The sequence below is a fragment of the Aotus nancymaae genome, unplaced genomic scaffold (assembly GCF_030222135.1).
Source record: "Aotus nancymaae isolate 86718 unplaced genomic scaffold, 86718_ANA_hifiasm-v0.15.2.pri h1tg000029l, whole genome shotgun sequence".
Lineage (NCBI taxonomy): Eukaryota > Metazoa > Chordata > Mammalia > Primates > Aotidae > Aotus > Aotus nancymaae.
Window position 1 is genome coordinate 4,355,332 of NW_026988442.1, and position 22,152 is coordinate 4,377,483.

Consider the following 22,152-nt stretch of genomic DNA (forward strand, 5'->3'; position numbering starts at 1 on the left):
ACATTTATTGAACACTTCTGGCATGCTGTAGGAGGAAGAGTCATAACAGTGAAATGACTTAGTGGAAGCAAAAAAGATGCTATTTTTTACGGATTCATGATTAAGTCTTCCTCAGTAACTACCTCGTTTCTTTTTTGATCTTAGATATCATGAAAAAGGAATGTAAGAATTATCGAAAGAAGAACAGTGTACCTTTTGCCGTTTCCTATAAAAATGAGGAAATGACAACGTTAATTTTACTAATAATACTATTATCTATTCATCTCACTTGTTTTGGTGGTATCTTATTATAAGAGAAAAGTAACAATACCAGTTTAGACGGTCTAGTGGGAGCCTGCAATATATATATTTTTAAAAGTAGTAATAAGAGAAAGAACATTCACTATTTAGTTTTTGAAGCACTATTCTGAATGTTTCACATTTATTAACCCCCATGATAGCTGCTATGATTAACCCCATTTTCAAATCAGTATACTTAGACATAGAGAGACTAAATACTTTTCTAAGGTTTTTTAAGGACAGCTAGTAAGGGGTAGAGTGAGCATTTTAATCTAGGAAGTTTGAATCTAAATTCTGTGCTTACAAATGCTGTGCTACAGCTTCAAGTCCTCAAGAAATTGTACCTCATTTATCTCTCCTACTCTTAGTAAAGTTTTCTTTTTTCTTTATTTTATTTTATTTTGAGAGGGAGTGTCGCTCTTGTTGCCCAGGCTGGAGTGCAATGGCGCAATCTCAGCTCACTGCAACCTCCGCCTTCCAGGTTCAAGAGATTCTCCTGCCTCAGCCTCCCGAGTAGCTGGGTTTACAGGCATGTGCTAATTTTGTATTTTTAGTAGAAACTGGGTTTCTCCATATTGGTCAAGGTGATCTCGAACTCCCAACATCTGTTGATCCACCCACTTTGGCCTCCCAAAGTGCTGAGATTACAGGCATGAGCCACCATGCCCGGCCAATAAAGTTTTTTGAAATAGAAATCCATGAGTTTGACCCCTGTAGTTCCCCTGAAAATACTTTTAGTAGGTTCATTCAATCATAAGTATGTTAAACTAGTATTTAAGAATCTTAACATGAAATGACAATTCAAATGAGTTAATATCGGACAGATTAAACAAAAATCCATAATTTTTACCTATATTATTACTTTCTATTTCTTTTAGATGGTGCATACTCTACCATATATACACATAGCAATGTAGATACTACATTGGAGATTTTTCAGTGACATACAAATTATGAAAAAAAAATAACTAGGACTATGGCTAGTTACTTCTGAAATTTGTTTCACAACAAGGAGTGAGTAAAATGTAAACCAGAAAAAAAAATACCTACAAATTAAAGTCAAATGCTTTTGGCACTTAGTGAGTGTTAATCAGCGACGGTAGTAATTTCCGTACATTATTTCATGTCACAGAACTTGTCCGTGGAATATTGGCTTCTTGCCCTCATTGTCTTTGGAATGTGGAAACTATTAGAAATTATTGCTCGTGCAAGGAAAACCTACCATGATGTTTTAGGAATTTCAGGAGGCTATGAATACTATAGGTTGAGTAAGGAAATGAATAATCACATGGCTCTTTATAGTTTGTGTTTTTCTGGGTTTGAAGTTATAGGCTTCGCATGTTATCCTCATAGCATTTTTTTGTGACTAAAAACCATTTACTTAGTAGTCACAGGCAGCTGGGGGATACTTCTAGTTGTTTTTTCTTGCTGAAAGGAAGTATAGGAATGCTATAATACAGTGATCTCTTAATGATAGAGTCACTCTCCAAACACTTATCTGATGCACACATCCTTTGAAGTCCAGCATCAAAAAGTTTGGAGAACACAGACTATTAATTAGAGCTTTTTCTTGTAGCTTACTTGGCTGGCAATGTATAATACCTCAGGTCATACGACTGAGGTCTACTGGAAATGAATTTATACCCAACTTTGTCTGGCTGCAGACCTCTGGTTACCAGTGTCTTGATTCATTACCAGAGTAAAGGTTTTGTTATATGTGAAATAGCCCAAAAAGCGGGACTCAGACTTCTCTATTAATTCTGAGCTCAGTCTTGGAAAGTCCTGAGCTGAGACTGAGCCTTGCAATGTGACCTACCTTGACCTAGCAGGAGGCCAGGCCATAGCTGCTTTTGTCGTTGCCACCTAAGCCCTTTCTACTTTTGTAGCCATAGTCCTAGTTACTTGTAGTAAATATCAAATGCAGGAAAACCAAGTAAGTAGAAATGCAGGAGTAATTAAGTAAACATATGCCTTTAAAATACATTTTAAAAAATGTCTAAGCATTTTGAGAATTCTGAGTAGTAAACTTGGGGCAAAGCCCAAATAAAGGAATCAAACCCTTGGCTTCATTGTATCTTGATTCATACTGCCTTGAGGTGACAAAAAGATGAATTATAATGTAGTAGACACTGTTAAGTGTTTTGTCAAGATTCCATTGACCTTCCAGTGTCCCCATCTCCCAGCTCTTCTGAGAGTTCATTGTTCATGGCTCACAGCTGCCTTCTCTTCTCAAAACTTCCCCTTGTTCAGTGGGAACCATGCTACCCAGCAACGCCTGGGATTTACACTCCCATGGGTGACAATGCTTGACAGCCAAAGGCTGAATGATGAGAGGACACCAAAAACTCTCCCCTTGTAACAAACCCTGCTGTGCTATTCACATTCCAAAGTCCTCCAAAGAATCAGGCTGAGGCTAGACTTCATCTGGAACACCTATTTGGATAGCTGCTGCTTATTTCCTTTATTTTCCCCAATCCCTTATGGGTTTCTCCTGAGTGAACATCTTTAGTAAATTATTTTCATATACTCATGCATGTGTGCAAGCACACACTCACGCACGCATGCGCGCGCATGCACACACACACACACACACACACGAATATGCCAGACTTTGCTTCTAGGGAATTTGACCAAAACAAGTACTCTGAGAGCTATCAAGGAAGAACAGCAGGAGGGGGAAAAGTCTTCATATAGAGGGAGAGAGTTGAAAAAAGGAAAAGAAGTTGTATTTAACATGCAAAAGGATAAGTGAAGTTACTTCTTGTCCAGCACATGGAATCCATAATACTCTGGATTTCTGAATAGATGTATTTAATATTCTCAAATGGGTGTTAAATGCCTTTGATAACATATGGTCACTGGAAATAGATATTTTAAAATTTGTGAGCTACAAAATAATTTATATAATTAGAAGCCTTTCAAAGGTAGGCATCATGGATATGCAGGGTAGGGAGGAAGCTTAGCAATTCCTTTCAGGTAGGCCTCAAGACATTTCTAAGAATTGGGTGTCTTCCCTTTTTACTAATTCTGAGAGAAGAACATTTATAACAAATTCAGCAACTTATTTCAATAATGAGTCTCATGGTCTGAAAATTATTCATTTTAACCTAATACAATTGCTTGCCATTCAGTTTAAATTTTCCTTCTCTCTTCTGCTCTCTGTAGACTTGAGGAATTGTTAAATTGCAATGTTTCCTTTAGTTTTACCAGAAGTGTTCTTCATCCTTTATTTTTTGGGAAGGAATAAAATGTGCATTCTTAGGGAATAAAATGAAGGTTCTTATTTCTCTAATGTAGGGGCAGGGCTCTCTTGGATGTCTCTGTAGTTACAAACTCAATAGATGGTCTAGATAAAATACGCTACTATAATATGTCAGCCTGAATGGCAGAAAATAAGGATGTAGAAACACGGAGGGAAGTAAAGCTGAGATGGCAAAGCACAGGCTGATGAGTGAGTAGCCTGGGACAGTTGTGGGCTGAATACATATGCAAGGATTAAGGGGTGGGGTTGTAAAGCTGTCAGGAGCTCAGCTGAGCTGGGAGAGAGAGCTTAGCTGCCAGGTAATGGGGTAGCCAGTTAAATCAATCAGCCAAAAATGAATTAAGCCTTTAATCACTTTCTGCTATGATATAAACAAGAAGCCAAAACCAGAGAAAGCACTGACTCCCCTGTTTCCTTTTCCCCTATGGGGCAGTGCCTTCCTGGGACTCCTGGCAGTCGTCTCACCAACGAGGGAGCCTTGAACAAAAGGCTCCTGCAGTATTAGGGACCCTGAGTTTGCAGGGAGAGTGAGGAGGAAGGGCTGGGAGTTGGAAAGTCCTGGGCACAGAAAGGGATGTGTCTCCAGGGTTGCCCCCTCCTGTTCCTATAAGGAGGTCTTAGTGCTTGCAGAAGACCTCAGCTCAAGGCCTCTGATAAGGAGCTTAGGAATGAGGGCTCCGAATGCTTGACTCATACTCCCTCACACTCCCACACACGGTCCCAGTTCTGGGTCTGCTGTGGGGAGGGCAGCTTTCCTCTGGGGCAGCCAGGTAAAACCTGTGCCATTGCCTATGTTTGGGCCTGATAAAATCACACACAGGTCTTTTAACCAGAAGCCAGACTCCTCAAATGACCTAAGGACAGGTAATTTGTTCTTTTTTTTCTTTTTTTTGAGACAGAGTTTCGCTCTTGTTACCCAGGCTGGAGTGCAATGGCGCGATCTCGGCTCACCGCAACCTCCGCCTCCTGGGTTCAGGCAATTCTCCTGCCTCAGCCTCCTGAGTAGCTGGGATTACAGGCACGCGCCACCATGCCCAACTAATTTTTTGTATTTTTAGTAGAGACGGGGTATCACCATGTTGACCGGGAAGGTCTCGATCTCTTGACCTCGTGATCCACCCGCCTCGGCCTCCCAAAGTGCTGGGATTACAGGCGTGAGCCACCGCGCCCGGCCCAATTTGTTCTTTTTTGTTTTGCATTTGTTAAAAGGCATAGCACTGAAGTTAACCGGGGGTTGATAGCCTTGCATTAAGCTAGGACCCTAGAAGAGCTTTCTCTTTGGTTAAAAAAACAAAGGGAGTAAATTAACGTATTAATGTTAGCCATTAGTTCATAGAAGAGAAAAATAAGAGCTTTTTTTTGGTCATTATATATTTAGGGTCTTGCCCTATTGCCCAGGCTCGAGTGCAATGGTACAAGCATCGCTCACTATAGCCTCAAACTCCTAAGTGCAAGAGATACTTCTGCCTTAGCCTCCAGAGTACCTGGAACTACAGGCATGGATCTTGATATGGAACAAAATCTTACATGAGAAATGCAGGGCCCAGGGCTTTCTATGCCCCTCTGTGTGTCTGGATTCTAATTTATATCATATGTATGATGGGAGAATATCCGAAAGCCACTCAGGTCTGACAGTGAAAGACATAAAGAACCTGATGGGTGTTTTGTAACAACCTATTCAGAGCACAGAGTATACAAGATTCCTACACAAAACACTAAATAACCAATGTGAGGTAAAAAAGAGTTGATAATAAAAACACATTAACAAATGACATGAAGAAACAATTCACTGTGAGGGATAGTCATGTGACTAGTCATATAACTAATACACATTTAGACACGTAGTGGTAAAACTGCATGTTCAAGAGAAAGAAAAACATAAGAATTCATAAAGAATCGGCAAATTTTCTAGGAAGGAATAAAAATTAAACCGGCAGGAAGTTTTTCCCCAAAACTAAGTGAAAAACATCAAGAAACTGTGAAAACTATGTTCCATGGATATTTGAATATAGCCAGCAGAGAGGAATAAACCAAATCTGTGCTTTTTAAGACCAACAAACAAAATCAATAGCATTTCTGTGTACCAGTCCAAACCAATTAGAAAGTATTATGCATTTTATAAAAATTCTGTTCGCCGTTGGAGCAAAAACCAGAAGGTATCAAGGATTAAAAAGAATAAAACTTGTGTATAAAGAAAGTTATTAAACCTCATCGTAAGTCACTAAATGAAACCTTACTATACTGAGGGAGACACCATGTTTGTGGGTGGAAGGACTGAATATTAATTTCAATAAAATAATCTATAGATAAAACATATTTCCAATTAAAATCACAAAATGACTGATTGAAATATTTTCTCACAGACTTTTACAAACAGATTCTAAAATCTTATGGAAGAAAATATGGTTTAAGACTTTTATAAATTTGAAAAAGAACAAAAAGAGTAGCTATATCACCAGATATGCACACCAGTAATACAGTTATCAGGACAGTGAGATACTGGTATGGGCAACAGACAAAGGTGGTGCTGTCATGCACATTAGGTTAATGACAGAATGGAGGGCTTAGAAACAGGCCCACATGTATATGAATATTTTCTCTGTAAGAGAGATGGTATTCCAAATCATTGTGGACAGAATCAACTAAAAATAATTACTAAATTATAATATTACTCCAAATGATATAAAAACATACATTTCAGATTCTAAATGTGAACAACAAAACTTTAAAACTTTTTGGAGACTTCATAAGAAAATCCCTTGGTGGACACAGAGTAAAGTTTAATGTCATAAACAAGACAAAATGCACAATCCACAAGGGAAGTGAATGATAAATTGACCACGATAAAATGAATAAAATCATTGGAAAAAAAACAACTCCATGAACAAAGTTAAAGTCCACACCACAGATTGGCAGACGATATTAACAACAAACATAGCCACTAAAGGCTTAGTAGCCAAAAAACCTAAAGGCATTCCTCCAAAACAATGATAAAAAAATAAATAACCTGATAGAAAATGGGCAAGAGATGAATGGGAAAGTCTGAGAAGGAGAAAAGCAAATGCCAATAAACATGGAAAATGCTACTTAATCCCACTAGTACAGAGAAAAATAAATTGGCATCATACTGAGATCTATGTAGCTATCTGTCTTATACAAATTAAAATGGATTAAACAGATAGAAGTCTGATAATTTCAAAAGGAGGTGAGGATGAAGGGAAATGTACATTAAGCTAAAAATATTAGCTGAACTGAAAATCACGATTGCAGCAGCTTAGTAGAATAAAAATTCATTTATCATTCATGTCCTAGTCCAGTGGACATGTTCCTGGTCATACAGCCTCTGATGAGGTCATTCAGGAAACCTGGTTTCACTCATGTTGAAGTTCAGCTTTCTTTAAGTCCCTCAGAGAACTCTCCATTCAGTTGATAGATGGGTAAATAAACCATGGGAAAGATTCACTTATTGGTCACTGTAACTTAAGGACCACACATCTCTTCTACTCACATGTCACCAGTATGGTCTTTTGGCAACACCTAGCTGCAAGGAAGACTAGGAAACTGAGTCCAGCTGTATTATCAGAAGGAAAAAAAAAAGGCTTTGTAAATATGTCATAATCTTTTGCCACACAATGAGACACCTGTCCATTACTGGTGAGACTATGCATTAGTACAATCATTTTGGAAGGCAATTTTTAGTATAGTTAGAAGAAATATTTAAAATTAAATATATTGGTGTATGTACATTTGAAAATGTAAATTAAATTAATACAAGATATTAAATGATACATAAAGTGCAAATACATGTACATTGTATTTTAAATTTTACAGAACAACATTTTCCATTGCTCATGAGTATATCTATGTGACAACAGCATAAAAACATGGATAGAACGATATGTACCGACTTCAAGGTAATAGTAAGTTCCAGGGATAAAATGATGAGAAAGAGTTAGTAGGTCATTTGATTTCTTAAAAGAACAAAAAAGATCTGAAGCAAATCTAGCAAAATATCACCATGTGTTAACCCTAGATTTTGTGTATCTGTTATATGTCTTTTCAATGTATTTTTGAAGTGCATAATAAAATTATGCTAAAAATAAAATCTAAAATGTAAATGCCTATAATAAAACATGGTTCACCACTAAATAGTCAGTCGTCATTCTCAAATTATGTTAAAACTTCACGTATTTCCCTTCCAATTGCAGTGGATAAATGAAATAAAACAATTTGATTTCAATATGGTTTTAAAAGAAAGTTCTAAGCAAAGTGAAGTGAAAAATGCATTATCTAAAATAATAAAAATTCATTAATTGCAATGTTTTGATAAAGGCAAATCCTTTAATTGATTTATTGTTCTCCAACTCTCTCCAACGTACAACTATGTGGAAGCATAAGCTGTCAGTAAGCAATAGCATATGCAGTTGCTAAATGCCAATGAAACGGTCATGTCATACTATTTTTAATGCTTGTATCTTCTTATATCATTTATAATATCATTTTCAGTATTTCTTTGAGAGGCATATAGTTATTTACAGACTATCTAAACAGTTACAGGCCTGGTGTTCTCAGAACCCCATGTGACTTTGACTTGGTGAGTGAATGCTCCTTAGTGATGTTAATTCTTAAATTTTAGGTTTTTTCAGGGTGTGTGTTCTTCTGCTGAAAGCATTAAGATCCACTTACATTTCCTTGAGGTTGTGAGTTCTGATAATATGGTTTTTACCATATAAATAAGTACTTTTCAAACTTAGTTCTCTGAGGTTTAAATTCTCTGGTACTGGAAGTCTTTTTTCTTTTTTTTTTTTTTTAAAGATGGGGTTTCACCATGATGGCCAGGCTGGTCTTGAACTCCTGACCTCAGGTGATCCACCCACCTTGGCCTCCCAAAGTGCTGGGATTACAGGCATGAGCCACTGCACCCGGGCGGTCCTGGATGTCTTTTAAACACCGGGAGAAAAATGCTCAAAGACAGCAGATCAAAATAGTTAAGAGCTTTCAAAGCAATCATTTCAAGTTAAGAGGTATCACAGCATCCTGATAAGGAGAAGGAACTCTGGAAGCAAACACCCTGGGCTTGAACAAGTTAACTGACCTCCTAATGTATCTGTTTATCCATATAGAGAGATAATATAAAAATAGATACAAAAATATGAATATATCATCAATACTAACATGTAGATAATACTAATACCTACCTAGAAAGTTTTCATAAGGACTTTTAATAATATAGTCTTTGAAAAATGTTCAGAAGAGTTTCTGATATGTAGTAAATAAAAGTATTTATTAAATAAATAAATTATTATAGTTTACAAAGCCTAATTTCTCTTGGGGTGGAATCATATTCACAGTTGTGAGTCTGCACCTCCTAGACTTGTTGATGCAATGTCAGGTGGACTAAAGATGTTATGCAAAAATAAGTTATTAAATAAAAAGTTACTCCTAATGGGCAGATTTATGGTTGTACTTAACACCAAACTATGCAAAATACTAGGGTTGGTGCAAACGTTTGCCATTAAAAGGAACGGGGAAAACCACAATTATTTTTGCACCAACCTAATAAATCTCTTATTGGCAAATGACTTGAACAATCACAAAAGACATGTTGACAGAGAAGTTTATATCAATGAGAAATGTAGGATTATTACTAGTGAGATGATCCCAAATCTTTTCTCCACACCTGAAAACCCACAATAGCTGTCTGATGGCAAGATTTAAGAAATATAATAATGAATTTTTAAAAATAATTTTTATTTCGTTATTTTTTATATTTACATCCAACAAACTTTAAAATTTTCAGAATAGTTATAGATTTACAGAAAAGTTTCAAAAATATTACCAATCTCCCATGTACCCTGCACCCAGTTTCCCCTATTTTGACATTACAGTTACAAGTCTGTTACTATGAATGGACTTGTATTAACACAAGTGTTTAGATAACACTTTGTTATCTAAAGTCCATACTTCATTAGGATACCCTTAGTTTTAACCTAATTTCCCTTGACTGTTCCCGGAGCCCATTCAGAATACCATGGTACATTTAATCCCCATGTCTCCCTAAGCTTTTCTAGACTGTGATGGTTCTCAGACTTTCATTGTTTTTGACAGTCTTTACAGTTCAAGAGTACTGGTTAGGCATTTTGTAGAATGTCCTTCAATATGAATTTGTCTGATATTTTTTCATTATTAGACTGGGGTTATAGATTTTGGTGGGGAAATGGGGGAATCACATTTCTCCACCAAAAGTGACATTGTCATCACATCAGAGGCAAGGGTACCAGCATGATTTATAACCAATGATATTAAGCTTGATCATAGGAGTGAGGTGGTGTTTGTCAGGTTTCAACACTGTAAAGTTATGACTTATCCCCCTTTCCTAACATATTTTTGGAAGAAGAAAGTCCTTACGCACAACTCACACTTAAGGAATGGAGAGTTAACACTTCATCTCCTTAAGGTGAGAGTATCTATGTAAATTGTTTGTAATTTATCTATGCAAGAGATTTTTTTATTCTCCCCATTTATTTAACCATGCATGTATATATCTCTATGGACTCACAGATACTTATTTTATTCTTTGTGTTATAGACCAATTCTATATTATTTATTTTGTTACTCACATTGATTTAGCTTTGGCCATTGGGAGATCTTTCAGTTGGTTCCTTTGACACTTTGACATACCCTATTATTTTGTTTTTTGAGTACTTCCTTACTTTCTGACATCACAAGATACTCCAGGGTTATCTGATATATTTCCTTCCTCAGGCCTAGAATCAGCAGTTTCTCAAAGGAGCCCTGCTTCCTCTTATTGGAGAATGGTATTGTAAACCAAAATCTGGGTCCAGGGTATGCTCATTGCCCCTGAGGTGTCAGTATTTCTAGGTCATCTCAATAAACAAAACCAGGAAATATATCTATGTATACTAACCTAGATATACACTCATTTATCTAATTAATTCTATGTATATTTATCTGTATCTATTTCAAGCTTAACATGAGTTAATACTGATGCTTCCTACTCTCATCCTGTACCACATGGCTCATTCTAGCCTTTTCCCTTGCATATCTGTAACTTCCCTCTCCAACAGTGAGAAACCTGGTTCTTACCCTCTACCAACAGTTTAACTGTACAATCCCAGCATATGTGCACAATTTTAGAATGGTTAACCTGTACTCTAATGAGAAACAACTTCACTCAACTTGAGTACAGTGCTTATGTATAGTTTCTTTTGCTTTTAGTCTTACAGTTTCCACTAATTTCCAAAGCCATCTAGGTCATCTGGTTTTCTTCCAATTCATTCATGGAGGTTATGCCAGACACTTGTAATACCATTAGGTTCCTTTGTCATAATCTTCGTTTCATTCTGGGGTCTGCAGAAGTTATAATTGATTTTATAAATCTGTATATATTGAGGTTAACTCTTTGTGTTGTAAAGATCTATGGGTTTTGACAAATGCATAGTGTCACTTATCAACCACTACAGTATAAGACAAAATAGATCCACTGACCTAAAAAATATAATTGTTTTACTTAATTGATCTTCACTCTTCCCAAGCCCCTACTAATCACTGACATGCTTCTATCTCTATTGTTTTTCTTTCTAAAATGTCATATAAATGGAATAATACAATATGTAGCACTTTGAGACTTGTTTCCTTCATTTACCAATATACATTTGAGATCTGACTGATTGTCCATTAATTTATATTGCTGAGTAATACTCCACTGTATGGAAGTTGTCAAACTACCTTTTAAAGAAATTTTTTTCATTTTGCTATCTGTTCAGCAATGAAGGAAAATTCCTTTGATTCATTTCCTCACTGAAGTTTGTTATGGACAATTCCACCCCTTACCTCAGCCCCCGACAATTTTAGCCACCGTAATAAGTATGTAACGGTATCTCATTTTGGTTTTAATTTACATTCCCCAATGATATTTGATGTTGAACATAGTTTCATATATTATTTACCATCTGTATATCTTCTTTAGCAAGGCAGCTGTTCAGTTTTTTGACCAATTTTTTAAAAATTGAGTTATTTTCTCATTGCTGAATTTTAAGCATTTTTGTATATTCTGGAACAAATCTTTATTAGGTAAGTGCTTTGGAAATATTTTTTCACATACTGTGGCTCCTCTTTTCCATATCTTAACAGTGTCTTTCATAGATCAAGAGTTTTACTTTTAAAAAAGTCTAACATCATTGTTTATGGATTGTGTTTTTTTATATATATAAAAACTTATCACCAGGCTGGGCCTGATGGCTCATGCCTGTAATCCCAGCACTTTGGGAAGCTGACGTGGGTGGATCACTTAAGGTCAGGAGTTTGAGACCAGCCTGGACAACATGGTGAAACCCTGTATCTACTAAAAATACAAAACATAGCTGCTCATGGTGGCGCAATCCTGTAATCCCAGCTACTTGGGAGGCTGAGACACAGAATTGCTTGAACCTGGAAGGCAGAGGTTTTAGTGAGCCGAAATGGCACCACTGCACTCTGGCCTGGATGACAGAACATGACTCTGTCTCAAAACAAACAGACAAACAACCAAAAAAATAAATAAAACTTCACCAAACACAAAGTCACAGATTTTCTACTATGTTTTCCTTCCAGAAGTTTTATCCTTTTGTATTTTACATGTATGTCTTTGATTCACTTTGAGTTAATTTTTTCTTAAGTGTGACATCTGTATCTAGGTTTATTTTTTGATGTAAATTTTAGCACAATTTTTGAAGACTATTCTTTATCCATTGAACTGTCTGTGCTTTGTCAAAAATTAGTTGGCTATATTTGCACAGGTCTGTTTTTGGTCTTTGTATTCTATTTCATTCATCAATATCTTCATTCTTTTGCCAATACAACACTGGCATCAGTAGAGTAGCTTTATAATAAGTCTTGGTATTGGATGCTGTGAGTCCTCCAACTTTGTTCTGCAGTATGCTGTTGACTAGTTTAAATCCTCTGTTTCCAAATACATTTTAGAATCAGTTCCATCTTTTTATTATAGCCATCTTAATGAGTGTGAAGTGGTATCTCAATATTGCTTTAATTTATATTTCACTAATGATCATGTTGAGCACTTTTCATTCTCATTTTGGACATTTGTGTATCCTCTTTAGACAGATATCTATTCACATCTTCTGTCCTTTTTAAAAAATTAATGTATTTGTCTCTTTAGTATCAAGTTTTATGAGTTCTTTATATAATGTGAATATAGGCCCATTATCAGATTTGGAAATTGATTTTATTTTTTGATGTTATTTCAAATAGTATTTTTTTCTGAAATTTCAAGTTCCAATTAGTGATTGTTGGCATCTAGAAATGGAATTGACTTTTTAATATTAATCGTGTATGCTGTAATCTTGCTCTACTCATAAGTGCTAGAAGTTTTTGTTTTTTTGTTTTTGTAAATTTTGGTACATTTTTCTACAGAAATTTTCACCTGTGAATACAGTCTTGTTTCTTCCTTTCCAATCTCCATACCTTTAATTTCTTTTCCTAATATTATAGCACTAGCTAAGACTTCTGCTATGATGTTGAACAGGAGTGGTGAGAGAGTACATTCTTGTCTCACTCTCAACCTTAATTAATGGGGAAGTATTCAGTCTCTCACCATTAAGTATGATATTCACTACAGATGTTTTATATATACTTTTTAAGTTAAAGATGATCCCTTCTATTCCTAATTTGTTGAGTGTTTTTGTCATTGATGGGTGTTGAAATTTGTCAGAAGTTTTTTCTAAACCTATAGCTGTGATCGTATGTTTTTTTCTTATTCAGTGTACTAATACGTTATGTTACATTAAATGATTTATGAATGGTGAAGCAGCTTTAGATTTCTGAAATGAAGTACATTTGGTCTTACTATGTAATCCTTTTTATATGTTGCTGGATTCAATTTGCTAATATTTGTTCAGAAATTTTTTTGTTTATATTCAAGGAGACATGTTGGTCTGTAGTTTTCTTTCGTTGCAATGGTTCCAGTTGGTATGGCATTAAAGTAATTAAGGCTTCATCACATGTGTTAGGACACATTTTGAGAACACATAAATGTGCCCTAAAATGTGTTTTATGTATCCTTAAAATATGTCCCTCTGCATTTATTTTCCAAAAGAGATAATATAACACTGGTGTTATTTCTTTCTCAACTTTTAGGTGGAATTCACTAGTGAAGCAACTGGGCTTGGTGTTTAATTATTGGGGCAGGTTATACCTAATAATTAAATTTCATTAATAGATACAGGGTTATTAAGATTATCTATTTCTCTTTGAGTGAGTCTTTGCAATTTGTGTTTCCTAGAGTTGTACCTACCTAATCTATCAAATTTGTGGGCATAGACTTTTGCATATTTCTTTATTATCTTTTAATGCCCATGGAGATAGTAATGATGATTTCTTCTTAAATTCTGGCATTGGTAATTTGAGTCTTTGTTAAAATATATATATTCTACCCATGTCTTATCAATTTTAATGATTGTTTCAAAGAACCAACTTTTGGCTTTACTCAATGTCTCCTTTTTTTCCCTAATCTCGAGTTTAAATTTTATCATTAATTTTATTCTAAATTCTTTAGCTTTAAATTTTCTTCCTTTCTCTATATTCCTAATGTGGAAGCTTAGGTTACAAATTTTAAGATTTTTCTCCTAGTAGTCATTTTAGTGGGAACCTTTTTAAATCTTATATAATTTCCTATAAATACTGCTTTAGTTGCATCTCACAAATTTTGATATGTTGTATTTTCATTTACATTTAATTCATAACATTTTAAATTTTCTCTTGAGACTTCTTTTTTAATCCAAGTGTTATTTACAAGTGTGGTGTTTAATGTCTAAATATTTTGAGGTTTTTTTCCAGCTATCCTTCTGTTATTAATTTCTAGTTTATTCCATGTCACTTAAGAACACACTTTACATGACTTGTATTCATTTGAATTTGTTAGGGTTTTTTTTATGGCCAGAAAGTGGCCTCTGTTAGTGAAAATTCCATGTGTGCATGAGAAGAATGTGTATTCTGCTGTTGTCAGATGCAATATTCTATAAATGTCAATTCAAGCAGGTTGATTGATACTGCTGCTCAAATCATCTGTATCCTTATTGGATTTTTGCCTGCTTGATCTGTCAATTAGTGACATAAAGATATTGAAATCTCCAACTATGATAATGGATTTGTCTCTTTATCCTTTCAATTATGCCATGTTTTGCCTCACGTATTTTGCCACTCTGTGGTTAGGTGCACAATTGTTTAGGGTTGTCTCTTTGGAGCACTGGCCCCTTGGTAATTATGCAAAGCCTTTATTTACCCCTGGTAGTCTTCTGTGTTCTGAAGTCTGCTTTGTTAGAAGTTAAAATAGCCAATCCACCTTTCTTTGGATTAGTTTTAGGACAGCATATATTATTATTTTACTTTTAACCCACCTGAGTCTGTATTTAAAGAAAGTTTCCTATAGACCACATAAAGTCGTATTTTTGTGATTAATCTGACAATCTCTGCCTTTTAACAGATGTATTTGGATTATTCTTATTTAAAGTGATCATTGAGACTACTGACTTAAAATGCAACATATTTACAACAACTTTTTATTCAGTTAGTTCTTTCTTTTTCTCTTTTCTATTCTTCCTTGAGCCTTTATATGATTCAATTTTTATTTTTTCTCTTGGTTAAAAATTTTAAACCGTTTTAGTGGTTTTCACGGGGTTTACATATACATTTTTAAAACAATCCATGTTCACTTTCAAATGGCATTATATTGCTTTAGATAGAGTGTGGGTATCTTATGAGAATCTAATCCTAATTCTACCTTCCCATTCCTTGTGACATTGCTGTCACTGAATTCACTTATCTCTGTGTTCCTGTATATGTATTTTCCCAACCAACCAATTCATTCAACGTATTTCTTTCTTTCTTTTTTTTTTTTTTTTTTGGCTTTCTGCAATTTGAATATAGTATTTCTAGCTTTTTTTCCCACTTAATATTCATCTTTTTGGGTCTCTATTATCTTGAATTTATAGTGTGATGTCTGTTATTAATTTTGTTAGTAAAGTTCTTAGACATTACTAATTCAACTATTTCTTCTGTCCTTTTCTCTTTTCTCTCCTTTTTGTATTCTAAGTACACGTACATTAAACTTTTGATATTATTCCGTAGTTCTTGGATATTCTATGCTGTGTTTTTGACATTCTCCTTTTTCTGTTTGTGTTATATTTTGGAAAGTTTCTATTTACTGATTTATTCCTCAACTTTCTTGAGTCCAGTAATGATCCTGCCAAAGTAATTCTTTATTACTAATTCTATTTTTTTTAATTTTCAGCATATAAATTTGATTGTTTCTTAGCACTTTCATTTCTCTAAGTAAGACTTGACATTACCCATTTGACTTTGCATAAGGCTTACTTTTTCTATTAGCATCATTAACATATAATCGCAGTTATTTTAATACCCCGTCTGGTAATTCCAACATCTGTGTCATATCTTAATCTGATTCTGATAGGTTTTTTGGTTTCTTCAATGTTTTCTATTTTTTACCAGACACTATATCTCACACTTCATCACTTAACAATATATAGCCAATCACTAATCAAATATTATTTCTGTAAACCAATGAGAATTCATTACAGAACTTTGTATAAAACACTCTCTGTTCTGTTTTTTTTTTTTTTTTTTTTTTTTTTTTTTGGTTGTTGCTGTTGTTGTTTTTGTCCTTAAAAATCTGCCTGTAACAAAGACCAAATGGAGCTTATATCCAAAGTTGCTTGGGTCTGAGTCTTCCAGGCACCCATCCTTATTTTGGCTCAAGCAAACTCTTTAAACCACCTTTTGTGTTTCAGCCTCTTCCTTTTAGGTCAACCTACTTCTGGGATGCACAGTTTTACTTTTCAGTTTTTCCTCTTACATGAAACAAAAAGGACAGTGCTAGGGCAAAATTCCCTTCCCCAAATAGGACAATGTCTTAGATTTGCCTTCTGGCAAATTCCATACCCCTGGAGATTAGGCTTTTGTTAGGAAGAAGACTCTGGTAGGCTTTTAAACCTAATGTGTACTATGTATTTTAGTTAACAATTATGTACTCATAGTGCTTCATCTGTTGTAACAAATGTTCTCATTAATGCAAGATGTTAACCAGGGAAAACTGTTTGCAGGTGAAAAAAAAATACATGGGAACTCTCTATACTATCTGTTTAACTTATTTGCAAACCTAAGACTATGCTTAAAAATATAGTCTATTAGCTTAACACACACACACACACACACACACACACACACACACACACACCCCCTTTGTGGAATTCAGCAGAAAAGTATTTTAAAAGAAATATATGACCTTAAAATTTTATGGTCAAAATAATGAAGGCTAAGCATTCATTATGTATCTAGCTTAAGAAATTAGAAAAAAAAATAAATCCTTAAATATGAAAAAGAATGTAATAAACATAAGAGCAAACAATAAAGTATGAGACAAACATGCAATATGTTCTTTTTTTAAAGATTAATGAAATACACAAAACCTTAAGAAAATGACCAATGGAAAAAAAAGTATAAGTCAACAAAATTTTGAATAATATAGCATAAATAAAAAGAAAACAGCAGGATTGACTCAACAATTTCAGAAAACTGCTGTTGCAAATTTGAAAATTATTTCTATGAAAAATATACCTTTCAGAAATTGACTCAAAAAACAAAGACAAAAAAACCCTAGATGTAAGCCTGGTATAGAAATTTAAGCCACCAAAAAATTATTTGCCTCCATATTCCAGCAGTAAATGTGATGATACATACACAAGTACCAGTTTTAAATAGTTATGCAGGTAATAATACTTATGCAGGCACAATTCAAAATTGATAAATTGAACCTCATAAAAATAAAAAAAATTGCCATGCCGAGAACCCTGTTAAGAGAATGAAAAGATAAACTACAGACTGTGAGGAAATATTTGCAAAGCACATATCTGACAGAAAGCTTGTATCAACAGTATATAAATGACTCATAAACCATATTAATAAAAAACAAATAGGAAATGGACAGAAAACATGAGTAGTTATTTCACAAAAGAGGAAATACAGTGCATAAAAAATGCTCAATACTTTGGGTCACTAGGGAAATACAAATTTATACCACGATAATATATTAATATGTTACATACCTATCAGAATAAATAAATTAAAAATACAGTAGAAACACAAAATACTTGCAAGGATATACAAAAACTAAGTTGTTTTTACATTGCTGGTATAAATGTAAAATGAGACAATCAGTCTGGAAATTCATTTGGCATTTTCTTTTAAAACTAAAAATATACTTTATCTGCATCCTAGAAATTCACTCTTGGATATTTATCCTAGAGAATGAAAACTAATATTCACACATATACCCACATGCACACCCCTGTACTTGAATATTCTTAATATCTTTATGAAGCATATTTGGGTTACAGTTTTCATCTTTACCAGTAATAGCCAGAAAACTGTAACCCAAATAGTCTTCAATGGTGAATAGTTAAACTGAAGCATATCTATTCCCTGGAATGATACTCCATAAGAAAACAAATTCTTATTACACACACAACTCAGATGGGTCTTCAGGGAGTTATGTTAACTGAAAAAAGCCAATCAAAAAAGTTTAAATAATGTATAATCCAGTGTATTTATGATTCTTAAAATTATGTTATTATATGACTAGAAAACAGATTAGTAGTTTCTAGAGGAAAAGGCTTTTGGGGAAAGAGGTATAGGTAGCATGTGGTACAAAATCAGTTCTGCACCTTGATTGTAATGCTGGTTAGAGAAAGCTACACATGTAGGAATATTGCATAGAACTACACACACATGTGCACGAGTGCATGTAAATGCTTGTGTAACTGTTAAAATTTTTAAAAAGGTCATGGATTGTATTGAAATCAGTTTTATGTTGTTGACATTGTAGTATAGTTATACACAATAATAACATTAGAGGAGAGATAGGCAGAATGCATGGGACCTCCACGTATGTGCTTCTATGAATGTGTCTGTCTATATCTATACCTACCTATATCTTCTGGTTGGTCTATAATAATATCAAAATTAAAGCTAAAAAATAATATATCTCATAACAAGAAAATATGATAAGTATATTTTGAAGTAATTAAAATACACTAAATCTGGAGCTTCAGAATAATTCAGTAATATAATACATGGCATTTTCTTTTTAATTAAATCATAACTGGTTTTCAAAAAACACAGATATAAAATAAAATTTTTTATATTATATGACACCATATAATATATTGTATAACACCACCTTGACAGAATTACCATTTTGGAATGTGGTCATTCAGGTATAGATAGACAGGTGCTGAATGTATCTAACATCATTTGTTACCAACAATTTCCTATGAAAATGATTTTTAACTAACACATTTAATTTTCATTAATATCATTAATTTCTGCTTTATCACTTTTTACTATTCTTCCAATGATTTCTTTCTATTTAGTATTTATTAAATTATTTCAATCAGTCATTTCTTAGTTGGCAGTTCTTGAAATTCATTTTTAGATTTCCTCTAAGGCATCGTTCATATTGTCCCATGTAGAAAGTTACAGTAAATGTGTCTATAAAAGTTAAGTCTCTCTCTTTTTTTTTTTTTTTTACTCAACACTTGAAGAGTTAGGCTCAGCAGTCATTTGGTAATTTTAAAAATATTCTTTATTGTTGTTTTCATATTTTTGAATTTTTGTACTTAATATAACTACATGAACTCAAAATTCTACGTGTTAAGAAACACATGTTCATTTTGAAAGGCCTTAATGTATGTATTTCATATTCAAGTACCTTTTATTTATCTTATATTAAATGATAATCATACTAATTTTTAGTGATCCTCACATGACACTTTAAAAAGTATTTTATAAGTTTTATGCCATGTAATCGTCACATAATCCTATGACCTAGGTACAACTTACATATATAAAGTAACTGAGGCAGAAAGGATAGTAAACTGTTTTAATATCATGGAGAATAAGTGGAAGAAAAATCTTTTTAAGAAAAAATGTTTAATGCTTTCTATATATGATGTGCATTTTGGCATACTACAGATATAGTAGGGGCATAGAAAATAAAACCAAACAAAATAGATACATCTTACATGTAGCTATGTACATACTTACATCTTACATCTTAAGTAAAGAAAATATATATTTTTTTATTTTTCAAGGTATTAAAGTAGTTTCTTCCTCACTGATGCAAGTCATGTGTGTAATTAACTTGTTCTGAAAGCCAGTTAATGAGCCTGTGTGGTATGAGTAAGAAATAGTAAGTGTAATTTTACATGAAAGCAGAGACAAATGTTCCTCCCTGAAGGAGTCAATAATGTGGCTCCTTTGGGCCAAGATCTTTGCTTTATCCCACATCAAAAGTTCTCCTACTCAAAAAAGTCAGAAAATACCTACCTCTTACAAAATAATAATTATCTACTATAACTTTAAATCCAGAATTGGAAATATGTTCTTTGAGTCAGCCTGGGGCTGGTCAAGTTGTGGCCCTCCAGCATTCAGCACCATGGCCAGAGCACAAATTGGAAAAAGGAAAAAAGAAAAAAAGTCTAGGGGAAAAATATGCACAAGGGGCCACAAGCAAAAGTTTTTCCTTTCTTTCACTTAATGTAAGCCTCCTGAAATGAAATGTGTGGCCCTGGTTATTTAAATGCAGGTGATTGAGTGTGTGACACCAGGGACCACATGCCTGAGCAAATGTTGGTCTGGGAAGTTTCCCTTTGCTCTCTTTTGGCACATGCCATTGTTTTACTGTTTATTTCTAAAAATATAGGCTGTTTTTGTTTTGTTGCGTTTTTTTTTTTTTTTGCTTTTTTTTAGGGGGAAGACATTTTTGTATTAAGTTTAAAGAATTATCCTGCTTTATATCCTGATTGCTATCTATAGCACATATTTTACAAAGAAGAATTTTCAATTAAAGAAATTCATCTGGTCTAGTTTGTACAAGTCAAAGTGATAAAGATACATAGACTTTAGGCAATATAAAACAAATGCTGATTTACTAATTCAAGTGTTGAATGTGCGCCCTAAGTGAACTATTTATTCATTTGCTATATTAATCTGCATTACTTTCAGATATTACATATGATATTAAATCTTAGCAGCCGAAGAGTCCACATAAGATGAACTAAATCATAGTTGGTGTAAAATATTGCTTATTTTTCACTGCCTACTTCTCTTTGTCAGGAAGCAAGGCCAGACTCTTCATGTAATGGAATCTCTTCTTCTTTAATTTCTGTTTATGTTGTTCATAAAGGATTCATTTTGATGTTCATTTCTAAGGTGGACATGTAACCTTGGACTAGCCACTCAGATCTATGGATGTCAGACCCAAGTTGGGCCAATTACATCAGCTTCGTGTTAACTGATGTATCTATAGTGAAAGCAATTTTTGTTCCTTCAAAGATCAGAGATGCCAAGAATAATAATTGGCAATACTGAAACCCATCTTTACTGTTACATGGAAGAGAGCTCATTTGAGGATAAAGAAAAGGAAAACAAATAAGAAAGATCAGATCTGCTAACTGACATTCTTCCTTTTATTTTTATTATTATTATTTAAAAAAATTTAATTGTAATTTATGTGGGTATATAGTACATGTATATATTTATGGGGTACATGAGATACTTTGATACGGGCATGCAATGTGTAACTATCACATCATGATAAATGGGGTATTCATCACCTTAAGTGTTTTTGTGTTACAAATCATTCAATTACATTCTTTTATTACTTTTAAAATGTACAATTAAATCATTATTGACTATAGTCACCCAGTTGTGCAATCAAATAGTAGGTCTTATTCACTCTTTCTAACTACCTTTTTGTAACTGTTAACTGTCCCCACTTCTACACATACCACGCCCCCTACCCCCACCCCCAATACCCTTCTCAGCCTCTGGTAACCATCCTTCTATTCTCCGTGTTCATGGGTTCAATTGTTTTGATTTTTAGATCCCACAAATAAGTGAGTACATGCAATGTTTGTCTTTCTTCTTTCTGTGCCCAGCTTAATATTTCACTTAACATAATGATCTCCAATTCCATCTATGTTATTACAAATGACTAGATCTCATTATTATGGCTAATTAGTACTCCATTCTGTATATGCACTACATTTTTTAAAAATCATTCATCTGTTGATGGACACTCAGGTTGTTTCCAAATCTTAGCTATTGTCAACAGTGCTGCAACAAACATAGGAGTTCAGATATCTCTTCAATGTACTGATTTCCTTTCTTTTGGGGTATATACCAAGCAGTGGGATTGCTGAATCACATGGGAGCTCTATTATTAGTTTTCAAAAACTAATAATTTTGACCATGTGTGGTCAACATTCTATTATTTCTTCTTTTTTTAATGTTTTAAGACTTGTTTTGTGGTATAATAAACGGTCTGTCCTTGAGAATGATTTATGTGCTCAGGAGAATAATGTGTATTCTATAGCTGTTGTATAAAATGTTCTGTAAATACCTATTAGGTCCATTTGTTCTATACTGAAGATTAAGTCTGATGTTTTTAAATTGATTTTCTGTCTGGAAGATCTGTCCAAAGCTGAAAGTGGCATGTTGAAGTCTCCAGTTATTAC